The sequence below is a fragment of the Oryctolagus cuniculus genome, chromosome 3 (assembly GCF_051225735.1).
Source record: "Oryctolagus cuniculus isolate XC-2025 breed Fujian yellow rabbit chromosome 3, ASM5122573v1, whole genome shotgun sequence".
In the NCBI taxonomy this organism is placed as follows: Eukaryota; Metazoa; Chordata; class Mammalia; order Lagomorpha; family Leporidae; genus Oryctolagus; species Oryctolagus cuniculus.
In genome coordinates, this window is record NC_142869.1 from 127,018,473 (window position 1) to 127,032,043 (window position 13,571).

Genomic DNA, 13,571 nt, shown 5'->3' on the forward strand with positions numbered 1-13,571 from the left:
GGCCATCCTCCACTGCACTCCCGGGCCACAGCAGAGAGCTGGCCTGGAAGAGGGGCAACCGGGACAGAATCCGGCACCCCGACCGGGACTAGAACCCGGTGTGCCGGCGCCGCTAGGCGGAAGATTAGCCTAGTGAGCCGCGGCACCGGCCTGGGATGAGGGTTTTAAAACCATGAGCCTGACATGCCTACTCCCTCTGCTTTTTGCTTGATTCAAAAGCTAACATCTGGGGCAGGCTTTCACACCACAGTGCCGGAGTTTGGTTCCTGCCTATAGGTCTGAAGTCCAGCGTCTTGCCAATGTAGAACCTGGTAGGCAGCAGTGATAATTCTAATAATTGGGTCTGTGACATCCACATGGGAGACCTGGAGTGAATCCCAGGTTCCTAACTCCAGTCCCAGCACAGCCCTGACTGTTGCAGGCAGTGGGGAGTGAACCAATTGGGAGTGCTCACTCTCTCTCTTTCTCTTTCTCTCTCTCTCCCTCCCTCTCTCTATTCCCTGCTTCCCTCTCCCTGTCTTCTTGTCAAATACTTAAATGATTTGTCTTTGTTGGGTTTTTCTAGCCCAGGCTCTCTCCCCTTTAACAATATTGACATTCTGGCCTTAGGGAATTCTTTGGTGTGACTAGGTGGGTGGATAAAGGAAATCCTGTGCATTTTAGGAGGGTAGACAGCTTCTCTGATCTCCATTGCTAGATATAGAAGCAGTTGACTCTTCAGTTATGGAACCAAAATGTGTGCAGACATAGGCAATATCCATGGAGCTGAAACAACCCTGAAAAAATTACTTATTACATCAGGATCTTCATGAACCATTTCTGTACTGTGTGCAGTTTGTGTGTTTGTCTTTTTGACTTTCATTTTTCATAGAAACTGTGTTTTGTTGTTGTTTGATTTTGTGACTGCATTCAGATTTAAGAGGAATTGAGTGCTTTCACACCCGTGGGAGATATGTATTTCTTATGCAATGGGCTAAAATTTGTAAAAATCTGGTGACAACAGATATGGGCTGCAGGTGGCATGGCCTCTGCATAAGGGGTTGGGTTAGGATCAATCTTCATTTTCAGAGATGCAGTGAAAATGGTGAGCCTGGTGTGACATGTGTGGGAAAGCTATACCTGATGCAACTCTAAATGGACTCTGCCCGTGAGGGTGACCTGCGGGCTGGTAGAGGGTCATGAGATCCCCGTGGAATGTGCCAAGGCAGGGGCTGGGGCAGCGAATCCACATGTAGCCTTTAGGGAAAAATAGCAACCCTATCGACGGACCTGCACCTGTCACTTCCAGTGTGGGTACCCGATGCTGTCGAAGTCAGCTGCAGAAACTCATGTAACACAGAGTCCCAGTGTCAGTGATAGTGGAGCAGTCACAAAGGACTCAGGTGTGAACCACGTATCATGCACCAGGCACAGGATGCAGGCATTAGAATTGGAAAGCCCAGGTCTCAATGAAATAAAATCCTACAAAGAACCTGTTAGTAACACCACACCATCTCCCAGCACCCACCTCCAAGTCTGATACATAGCTATGATATTACCCATTGTTCCTTCCTCCAGAGATGGAGGGCTGATGAAGGAAATGAAGAGACTCCAAAAATTTATTGAAATTGTGTGTAGCCTCTCCCATGGCACTCTGAAGCTATTTGGCTGCACGTCAGTCTTCCCAAGGTTTAGGGGTAGCCTTGTGAGGGCAGGACCCACATCCAACTCACCCCTCAATCCCAGCCTCTCTCACGTGGTAGACACTCACTTCAGGACACATCAAATTTCTTTTTTTTTTTAAAGATTTTATTTATTTATTTGAAAGTCAGAGTTACACAGAGAGAGGAGAGGCAGAGAGAGAGAGGGCTTCCATCCGATGGTCCACTCTCCCTCCCCAATTGGCCACAATGGCCGGAGCTGCGCCAATCTGAAGCCAGGAGCCAGGAGCTCCTTCCAGGTCTCCCATGCATGTGCAGGGGCCCAAGGACTTGGGCCATCTTCTACTGCTTTCCCAGGCCATAACAGATAGCTGGATCAGAAGTGGAGCACCCAGGATTCAATCTGGCGCCCATATGGGATTCCGGCACTTCAGGACAGGGCGTTAACCCACTGTGCCACAGTGCCCAGCCCACATCAAGTTGCTTTATAGTATTTTCTCTGAAACCAAGACAGGCATTGTCTGAATTTCCCTTGGAAAAGTCCTGAATGTATCCAACATTTTAAAATAAAGGGGCGGGGGGAACAACACTTGAATTAATCTGCAACACCAGTGCTCCCACTGCCACCAATTTATCAAACAGGCAAAAAGGAAATCTCACTCCAAATGGAGGAAGAAATGCCAGTTTCAAAAAGGAGTTGGATTGGATTTCATTTCCCAAAGAGTAAAGAAAAAAGAAGATTAAAAAAATTATCTGAAGCACTCCACACAGGGCACGATTTTTCCTCTTGGATTTCTCAACTCATTCCTCATAGCACAATTTCAGAGTAAAACCAGGATGTGTGTCACTTCTCCTTCCCCTGGAATTATCAGGGACTGACCCTGGGCAATCTCTGCTCTGGACCTTGAGCTCATCAAGCTCCTGAAGCCTCTACAAGTCATTCACTCTGTTATCTCCTGGCAAAAATAAAACAGCACAGGTGCCCAGCAGCTGTTATCAGTTCTGACGGCCGAGGCTGCACATCTATGGGAATGGAGAGCCTGCTCTCGGGTAGAGATAAATAAATGGTTTCACCCCAGAGACCTCTCATAGGGAACTGCCAATCAGGAGTGAATTGCAAAGGCCAGGAAGGGGCTTCGCAGCCCAGTTCTTTCCACCTCAAGTGATGTGGAGGGCCAGCCAGGGGGAGCCCAGGCTAATGAGGAGACCTGTGTCCTTTTACTGGGCTCCTACCACTTGGCAGCTGTGTCACCACAGGCAAATTCCTTGAACCTCTGAATGCATGTGTCTTCAACTGTGAAATAGGAGCAATTTGCACCTATTGCAATGGTTGTTGCAAAAATGTAATCCCACAATGTTGGTAAGAAGCTGCCTCAGAGCAACTCTTCCTTGAGCTAAAGGCCTGCCCTTGACAGTGTGTGGGGACTTTTCCAAGCCACGGTGTTCATCATGCCTCCTTTCCAATTCAGTCTCTAGTGGGAAAAGCAAATGGAGCAAGGGATGTCCATGTGTTTTCAGTAGTAACTCAAATTTGCAAAAGTGCATGTGGGAGGAATCATTTGGTTATTCTACCTGGTGAATCAAGAGGGTTTTATATTTCCATGCACAGTCAAGTGATACATATGAGTGCATCTGGTGCATCTGATTTTACTAAGAGAAATATTTTTATTTTATTTTATTATTTTTGTAAGATTTATGTATTTTATTTGAAAGCCAGAGTTACAGAAAAAGAGAGATAGAGATAAAAACGGAGAGAGAAAGAGAGAGAGAGAGAGATCTTCCGTCCACTGGTTCACTCCCCCAAATGACCACAATGGCCAGGGTTCAGCAGCCAGGCCAAAAATTAAAAAAAAAAAAAAAGAGTTAGAAGCTTCCTCCAGGTCTCCCATCTGGATGGCAGAGCCCCAAGCACTTGGGCCAACTTCTGCTGGTTTTCACAGATACATTTGCAGGGAGCTGGATGGAAAGTTGTTGGGACTTGAACTAGTACCCATATGTGATGCCAACACACAGTTTTCAGTTTAACACACTATGGAACAGTGAATAGCCTCAAACTGTTTTTTTATTATAGACTGTACTTTTTAATTTAGTAAATATAAATTTCCAAAGTACAGTTTATGGATTACAATGGCTCCCCCCCATAATTTCCCTCCCATCTCCTGCTCCCTCTCCCATTCCATTCACATCAAGATTCATTTTCAATTCTCTTTATATACAGAAGATCAATTCAGTATATATTAAGTAAAGACTTCATCAGTTTGCACCCACACAGAAACACAAAGTGTAAAACACCATTTCAGTACTAGTCATAGCATTACTTCACATTGAACAACACATTAAGGACTGTTCCCACATGAGGAGTAAGTACACAATGACTCCTGTTGTTGACTTAACAATTTGACACTCTTGTTTATGGTATCAGTAATCTCCCTAGGCTCTAGTCATGAGTTGCCAAGGCTATGGAAGCCTTTTGAGTTCGCCGACTTCGATCTTATGCTGACAGGGTCATAGTCAAAGTGGAAGTTCTCTCCTCCCTTCAGAGACAAATACCTCCTTCTTTGATGGCCCTGTTCTTTCCACTGGGATCTCACTCGCAGAGATCTTTCATTTAGGTCGTCTTTTTTTTTTTTTTCCCAGAGTGTCTTGGCTTTCCATGCCTAAAATACTTCATGGGCTCTTCAGCCATATCCGAATGCCTTAAGGGCTGATTCTGAGGCCAGAGTGCTGTTTAGGACATCTGCCATTCTATAAGTCTGCTGTGTATCCCGCTTCCCATGATGGATTATTCTTTCCCTTTTTGATTCTATCCGTTAGTATTAGCAGACACTAGTCTTGTTTGTGTGATCCCTTTGACTCTTAGACCTATCAGTGTGATCAATTGTGAACTGAAATTGATCACTTGGACTAGTGAGATGGCATTGGTACCTGTCATCTTGATGGGATTGTATTGAAATCCCCTGGCATGATTCTAACTCCACCATTTGAGGCAAGTCCGATTGAGCATGTCCCAAATTGTACATCTCCTCCCTCTCTAATTCCCACTCTTATATTTAACAGGGATCACTTTTCAGTTAAAATTTAAACACCTAAGAATAATTGTGTGTTAATTACAGAGTTCAACCAATAGTATTAGAACAAAAAAATACTAAAAGTGCTAAAGTATTACATTGTACATCAACAGTCAGGACAAGGGCTGATCAAGTCACTGTTGCACATAGTGTCCATTTCACTTCAACAGTTTCCCCTTTGGTTCTCAGTTAGTTGTCCCTGATCAGGGAGAACATATGATATTTGTCCCTTTGGAACTGGCTTACTTCACTCAGCATAATGTCTTCCAGATTCCTCCATCTTGTTGCAAATGGCCGGGTTTCATTTTTTTTGACTGCTGTATAGTATTCTATAGAGTACATGTCCCATAATTTCTTTATCCAGTCTACTGTTGATGGGCATTTGGGTTGATTCCAGGTCTTAGCTATTGTGAATTGTGCTGCAATAAACATTAATGTGCAGACAGCTTGTTTGTTTGCCAATTTCATTTCTTTTGGGTAAATTCCAAGGAGTGGGATGGCTGGGTTGTATGGTAGGGTTATATTCAGGTTTCTGAGGAATCTCCAGACTGACTTCCATAGTGGCTTAACCCAACAGAGGGTTAGTGTCCCTTTTCCCCCACATCCTCTCCGGCATCTATTGTTGGTAGATTTCTGAATGTGAGCCATTCTAACCAGGGTGAGGTGAAACCTCATTGTGGTTTTGATTTGCATTTCCCTGATTTCGAGTAATCTTGAACATTTTTTCATGTGTCTGTTGGCCATTTGGATTTCCTCTTTTGAAAAAATGTCTATTGAGGTCCTTGGCGCATCTCTTAAGTGGGTTGTTTGTTTTGATGTTGTGGAGTTTCTTGATTTCTTTGTAGATTCTGTTATCAACCCTTTATCTGTTGCATAGTTTGCAAATATTTTTTCCCATTCTGTCGGTTGCCTCTTCACTTCCCTGACTGTTTCTTTTGAAGCCAGAGGCATCACAATACCAGATTTCAGGACATACTACAGGGCAGTTGTAATCAAAACAGCATGGTACTGGTACAGAAACAGATGGATAGACCAATAGAACAGAATCGAAACACCAGAAATCAATCCAAACATCTACAGCCAACTTATATTTGATCAAGGATCAAAACCAATCCCGGGAGTAAGGACAGACTATTCAATAAATGGTGCTGGGAAAATTGGATTTCCACGTGCAGAAGCATGAAGCAAGACCCCTACCTTTCACCTTACACAAAAATTCACTCAACATGGATAAAAGACTTAAATCTACGATCTGACACCATCAAATTATTAGAGAGCATTGGAGAAACCCTGCAAGATATAGGTACTGGCAAAGACTTCTTGGAAAATACCCCAAAAGCACAGGCAGTCAAAGCCAAAATTAACATTTGGGATTGCATCAGATTGAGAAGTTTCTGTACTTCAAAAGAAACAGTCAGGAAAGTGAAGAGGCAACCAAACTGTTTTTATTTTATCAAAAAAACCTGTACAATATACCTTAATGAATCCAAACTCTTAGCCCTCACCTACCAATACGCAACTGCACCTGGCTAATCATGCCTATCTCCACCTTACCCTCTGCTGACATATTTCCCAGGGCAAGAACTTTGCACCTCCTATTCCTGTTTCTGAAATGTCTGCTTCCTAAATTTTCACATCAGTGTCTTTTTCTCAGTATGCAATGCCCTCCTTAATTACCTATGATTTGATGTCATTTTGTCCACACATTCAGCACAAATGAACTCCATCTCCGTCACAGCATTTATGAATGGCTGACGCATTTTTCTTATTTCTTTTTTAGGGTCTACTCTGTATTCTTCTCTTATAAAATTCAGCATAGCAGGGCTCATATTGTGGTACAGAAGGTTAAGCTGACATCTACAATGCTGGCATCCCATGTAAGTGCTGATTTGAGTCCTTGCTGCTCTGCTTTCAATCCAGCAACCTGCTCATGTGTCTGGGAAGCAGCAGAAGATGGGCTCCTGGCTTCAACTGGCCCAGGCCTGCCCACTGCATACATTTGGGAAGTGAATCAGCAGATGGAAGAACCTTCTCTTCCTTTGCTTTTCAAATAAGCAAATAAATCCTTAAAAAATCAACATACCACAAGTAACAATGTGAAAGTCAAATCCTGGAAAAAAAGTTAGAAATGTTCTCATTATTTTCAAAGTTCCAGGAATTGACTACTGCAGTAAAACCTATGGAAATGACTGGTTAACGTCCATTTTTGAGGAGGCTGAATGTTCGGATTATGCTTATCAAAACCTTAAGCAAATAGGGGCTGCTGTTGTGGCATAGCTGGTTAAACTTCAGCATGGGATGAAGTTTCAAATCCCAGCTGCTCCACTTCTGATCCAGCTCCCTGATAATGGCTTAGGAAAAGCAGCAGAGCATCCATGCGGGAGACCTGAAGGAAGTTCCTACCTCCTAGCTTCCACCTGGCCCAGCCATTTCTGGCTGTTGCATCCATTTGGGGAATCCGCAAATGGAAGATATTCCCTCTCTCTTCTCTCCTCTTTCTCCCTCTGTCTCTCTCTTCCTTTCTCTCCCTCTTTCCCTCCCTCCTTCCTTCCCTCTCTATAACTTTGCCTTTCAAATAAATAAGCAAATGCTTTTTTAAAAAGATAACAAAATAGCAGGATTTCTGATTTTAAAATAGTAGAGTCACCTTTCCCCAATTCTCTCCAAAAATATGATGCAAAAACAAAAGGGAAAAAGAAAAAGCCATAGTAGAAAGTCCCCTTTTCATGAAAGTAGAAACCATAAGATAGGTGACGTATGAAGGGTTGTCCCAGGCTCCCAGGTGCAGCAAAGTCTGGAGAACATGTCTACAATGTCCATGTTCCTCACTGAAGAGCAATCCTTACAAACTCATTCTGAGAAATGCGAATGAAAGTGAAAGCTTACATGCAGCCTGTCTGGCACTGAGAGGAGGCAGGTGGGAATAGTTGAGCACGATAGACCCAAGTTATACCTCCAGCAGGCAGCCTTTGGAAAGGGGTGAAAAGACTGAGAAACAAGTGGCCCATTATGGACCCCACAACTGCTCAGTTCAATCAGGGTCTCAACCAAACTCAGACAATTATAATCTGTGAGCCTGGCGTATGGTCTTGAATTTTCTTCATGAATATTTCCTGCAAATGTAGTACAAAATATCTCATGCCACTCAAAATAAGCACTGCATCTATAGAAAGAGATTATAATTTCCATACACCCCTACCAGAAAAAAATGTTACTGTGGACTAGATAGAAACTGCTGCCATCACCATAAAAAAGTATAAAACTATAACACAATCATCTCCTAGAAACAGCAAGAACTCACAGATAACAAGCAATGTTTAAGGATACATCTGGTGAAGCAAATGGACATGAGACATGGCTGAGTAGTAGAATGAAAAGTAAGTAAAATAAACATAAAACAATTAAAAATAAAGATAATTGTAGAAACAGCATAAAGAAAAATACAGAAAAACAGAGGATGCTGTATGTACTACATGAATATGAAAAGTAAGCAAAAGAAAAAATAAACATAAGTTTTTAAAACTGAAAAGATAATATGTCATGGAACTGAGCTTACAGTAATAGCTATGGAAGACAGATCCTTGTAATAGTTATTTCTGAAGAAAAATAGTTGTTCCTGCAGAGGATAAAAAAATAAACAAAATTAAGATGTAATCCAATACTTTTCCAAGATATAAAAGAAAACTTGATTTTAGATATTAAAGAGCACATTGAGCTTGGGGGAAAAATTGGCACATAGGATTAACCCTGAAATACATCATAATAAAGTTACTGAATGTGAAATTAAATAAAGAATCCCTTAAGCTAGCTTTGTAAGACTGCTGGAAAACAGAAGAGCTGTACCTAAATTCCTAAATGAACAAAACTGTCCCAGAAATTTTATTGCTGGCATTAAGGGGTTGAAGAATGCAGGTGACAGACACACATTGTTTAGAATTTCCAAGAATGGAGAAAACATTTCAAATAATGTCTTCTTTATTTAGCTAGTTAGTTTTAATTCACCACTAAGCAAAATATTCAAGAGGTAAAATGCAGGCAGACAAATAATCCCACAGGAGTATAAACAGGGCTAAAAACAACACTCTTATGACAAGATGTCCTTTTTATTTCCACACATTTTTGTATTCTGTATGAACTGCAACATATCATAGAAAATCTGATATTTGTCATTTTGAAACTTGCCTATGTCACTACTTACAATGGTTTCCAATTGCATCTATTTTGCTCCAAAAGACAGGATTTCATTTTTTATGGCTGAGTAGCATTTCATCATATATATAGTATATATAGATATACTCACTTTATATATATATATATATATATATATATATATATGTATGTGTGTGTATACATACATATCACATTTTGTTTATGTAGTCATCAGTTGATGGACATCTGGATTGATTCTATATCTTAGCTATTGTGAATTGAGCTGTAATAAACATGGGAGTACAGATAAATCTTTCAAAGGCAGATTTCATTTCATTTGGGTAAATTCCTAGAAGTGGGATGGCTAGATCATGTGGTAGATCTGTCTTCAGATTTCTGAGGAATATCCATACTTCCATCATTGTGGGAGTAGATTACATTCCCACTAACAGTGTATTAGGGTACCTTTTTCTCTACATGCTCTGTAGCATTTATTGTTTTTCAATTTTTGGGTGATAACCATTCTAACTGAGGTAAGGTAAAAGCTCCACACATCTACAACCAACTAATTTTTGACAAACTAAATCAATCCCTGGAGAAAGGACAGTCTCTTCAACAAATGGTACCAGGAAAATGGACCTACACATGCAGAAGTGTGAAACAAGGAACCCTCTTTCCCCCTTTAGAACATCAACTCACAGTGGATCAGGGATCTAAATATCTGACCTGATATCCTCAAATTACTAGAAGAAAACGTGGAGAAAACTCTGCAAGACATTGGCATAAGCAAAGACTTCTTGGAAGAGACCCAGAAGCACAGGCAACAAAGGCAATAATAGATGAATGGGATTACATCAAGCTGAGGTTGAAGAAAGCGTGAAGAAAGCTAGTGTTAACTTCATGCCAGAGACTAAGATAATGTGGCATTGTGACTTCAGTGCATAATATAAAAATATAATCTCTGGTGTTATAAAAATTTACACCACTAAGAGAGGTATAAGGTATGAGAGGTTAAGTGTGTGGTTTCATCTTTTATACTCATGGTCAAAAAGCTTGTTTGAAAGATACAAAATAGTTGAGTATATGTAAAAACTTAAATCTGAACATGCACACAAATATAATCACCAAAATTTGGAGATGAAATGGATAAATGATACCAGAAGGCAAAAGGGAAAACACGTATTTCTTCCTATTCTCTATGGCAAAGAAAGATGAGAAAATGTTTAAAGAAAGAGAGACAAATGTAATACATATTAACTCATTGTTATTATGACAGCAGCTACTTCAAAAATGTAAGAAACATATGCAAACAACCATAACAAGACCAACACAGACATGATAGTAAAATATAAAATAGAAATAAAAAGAAATGCTACAAATTCAGAAAGAATAGCATTATATATTATAATGTCACCAAAATTGAACCTATCAGAAAAACCTGTGAAAGAGCTAATTAAAATTCATATATTCTTTTTTTAACTTTTATTTAATGAATATAAATTTCCAAAGTACAGCTTATGGATTACAATGGCTCCCCCCCCATAACTTCCCTCCCACCCGCAACCCTCCCCTTTCCCACTCCCTCTCCCCTTCCATTCACATCAAGATTCATTTTCAATTCTCTTTATATACAGAAAATCAGTTTAGTAAATATTAAGTAAAGATTTCAATAGTTTGCACCCACATAGAAACACAAAGTGAAAAATACTGTTTGAGTACTAGTTATAGCATTAAATCACAATGTACAGCACATTAAGGACAGAGGTCCTACATGAGGAGTAAGTGAACAGTGACTCCTGTTGTTGACTTTACAAATTGACACTCTTTTTTATGATATCAGTAATCTCCCTATGCTCCAGTCATGAGTTTCCAAGGCTATGGAAGCCTTTTGAGTTCACTGACTCTTATCTTATTCCGACAGGGTCATAGTCAAAGTGGAAGTTCTATCCTCCCTTCAGAGAAAGGTACCTCCTTCTTTGATGGCCTGTTCTTTCCACTGGGATCTCACTCACAGAGATCTTTCATTTCATTTTCATTTCAAAATTTAGGTCATTTTTTTTTTTACAGAGTGTCTTGGCTTTCCATGCCTGAAATGCTCTCATAAAATTTATATATTCTTTAAAGAAACATGTAAATCAAAGTGACCAAGACAGATTGAAAAAAAAGATTGAAAAAAAAAAGATTGAAAAAAATGTTTTGTAAAGGCAACCCAAAAGAAGAAAATAAAATCTATCATAGCAATATGAGAAAGACAAATCACATTTTTTTGTCCCTTGTGGATAGAGTTTGCCCAACACCACTTGGGCAAATGTTTTGTAAAGGCAACCCAAAAGAAGAAAATAAAATCTATCATAGCAATATGAGAAAGACAAATTACATTTTTTTGTCCCTTGTGGATAAAGAGTTGCCCAACACCACTTGGGCAACATCTGTCCCTTCCATTTGTGTATTATTGGTACCTATTGGGATATATCTCTTTGTTAATATCAGTACCATACTATTTTAATTATGGGAGCTTTGTTATATATTCTGAACCCAGGAAGTGTGATTCCTTTAGCTCTGCAATGCTTTTTCAAAATCAATTTGACTATTCTGGCATTTTCTGATTCCATATACGTTTTAGAATTTTATTTTTTCTATTACTTAAATACAATGCTATAGGCATTTTTATGGAGATAAAATTGAGCCTGTAAATAGTTTGAGATACTATGACCATTTTAACAATATTAATCTTTTCAATCACTGGACATGTTTATTTTTTACCATTTATTTATTTAAATCTCCTTTAATTTCTTTCTTCACTCTGGTTTTTAAGTGTGAGTCTTATCTATTTCCTGGGTTAAATTTATCACTTAATATTTTATTTGTTATAAGTCTATAAGTGAAATTACTTACTTAATTTCTAGTTTGTTGTAAATGTATACAAATATCACTGATTCTTGTTTGTTCATTTTTAACCCTGAAACAACTGAATAAATTCATTAAATTCAAAAGCTATTTTTAATTTATTTTTGAAATCATAGGACTTTCTACATAAAAAATCATTTAAGCTGCAAACAGGAATAATTTTATTTCTTCCTTTCCAATTTGATTAGAAATCAATTGTCTTGTATTTCTTTTTCTTACAAATTATATGCTCTAAATATGAATAACTCCTTACATATGTACTAAAAGTATGAAAGATGTCAGGAAGGAAAATATTAAATAAGACAAATACATAGATATAATTAAAGTGGATAATCTAAAATTAATATCAAACTTTTAAAAAATCTGTGAACATACTAACAAAATCAAAACAGAATGATCATCATTGCAATATGCTTAAGCAGAAATAAATCTGTTAGTGAAAGAAGACGGCAATTCATCTTTTGCAGTACATAAGTGATTTCATATAAAACAACCACAAAACTTCAAGAATATATGATCTAATAAAGTACTTAAATGCTGTTAATTAAAATAATTAATAATGCATATTTAATTATATGTATTATTAACCTCTAAGACTAAAACCAGGGAACATATATTCTTTCCATGCACCTCTAAAATATTTCCACAAAGAAAAGATCTGTAAGCTAAAAATAAAATGAAAATATGGAAAACATCATAGAAATCATTCTCAGATTACATTGTAGAGAAGCATAAGTTAAAAGAAAATAAAAAATATTTATAACCTGCAGTTAGAAAAACTAATCAACCAATACATAAAAGCAATTTTGCAAACAAATTTTGGCCAGAGAGAAAAATCAAAGCTGAAATTATAAAATAATGTAGAAATCAATGAATATGAAGCAGAATGCATCCAAATCAATGGAACAGTTACAAACACATTCAAAGGAACAAGACCATTCTTAAATATTTACTTAACATGAAAAAATGCAAGCAACCAGTTCCCATACTCAAAATAGTCATAGTCAGTAAAAGGAAAATAAAAATGTATGAAGTTATGATGAAGGAGGTAACAAGATAAATTAGAAATAACAGAAAAAATAAATAAAACTCTTGAAAAATGAACTATTACTTATTTATACCAAAGTTAAATGATTTCTTTCTAAAAACAATATAAATTTACTTTTATTCTTTTATTAATATAAAAATAATAGATTTCATAAATCCAATTCCAAGGACATAACCATGCTCCCTTCCTCCTTCCATCACTCTCTCCTCCTTCCTTTCTTTCCATTAAATTCTTATAATAACATACTGTCAATTTGCTTTATAATCACAGGCTCAATGCACCACAAAACATAATGTTTAACAAATAAAAGTAGAAAGTCCAGTGTTCCACAGAGATATAGACAAGAGTTATAAACAATAATCAAATGATAAGATGTTAATCTCACTCTTACATGATTTTTTTTAAGATTTATTTATTTATTTGAAAGTCAGATTTACACAGAGAGAGGAGAGGCAGAGAGAGAGAGTCTTCCATCTGCTGGTTCACTCCCCAAATGGCCGCAACGGCCACAGCTGCACCAATCTGAAGACAATAGCCAGGAGCTTCTTCTGGGTTTCCCACACAGGTGCAGGGGACCAAGGACATGACCATCTACCACTGCTTTCCCAGGCCATATCAGAGAGCTGGATCAGATGGGATGCTGGCACTGCAGGCAGCGGCTTTACCTGCTATGCCACAGCATCAGCCCATTACACGTTGTTTTTTTAAACACTACAGGTTAGCTACCTCAAAACAATAGTAATTTATAAAATGAATGAG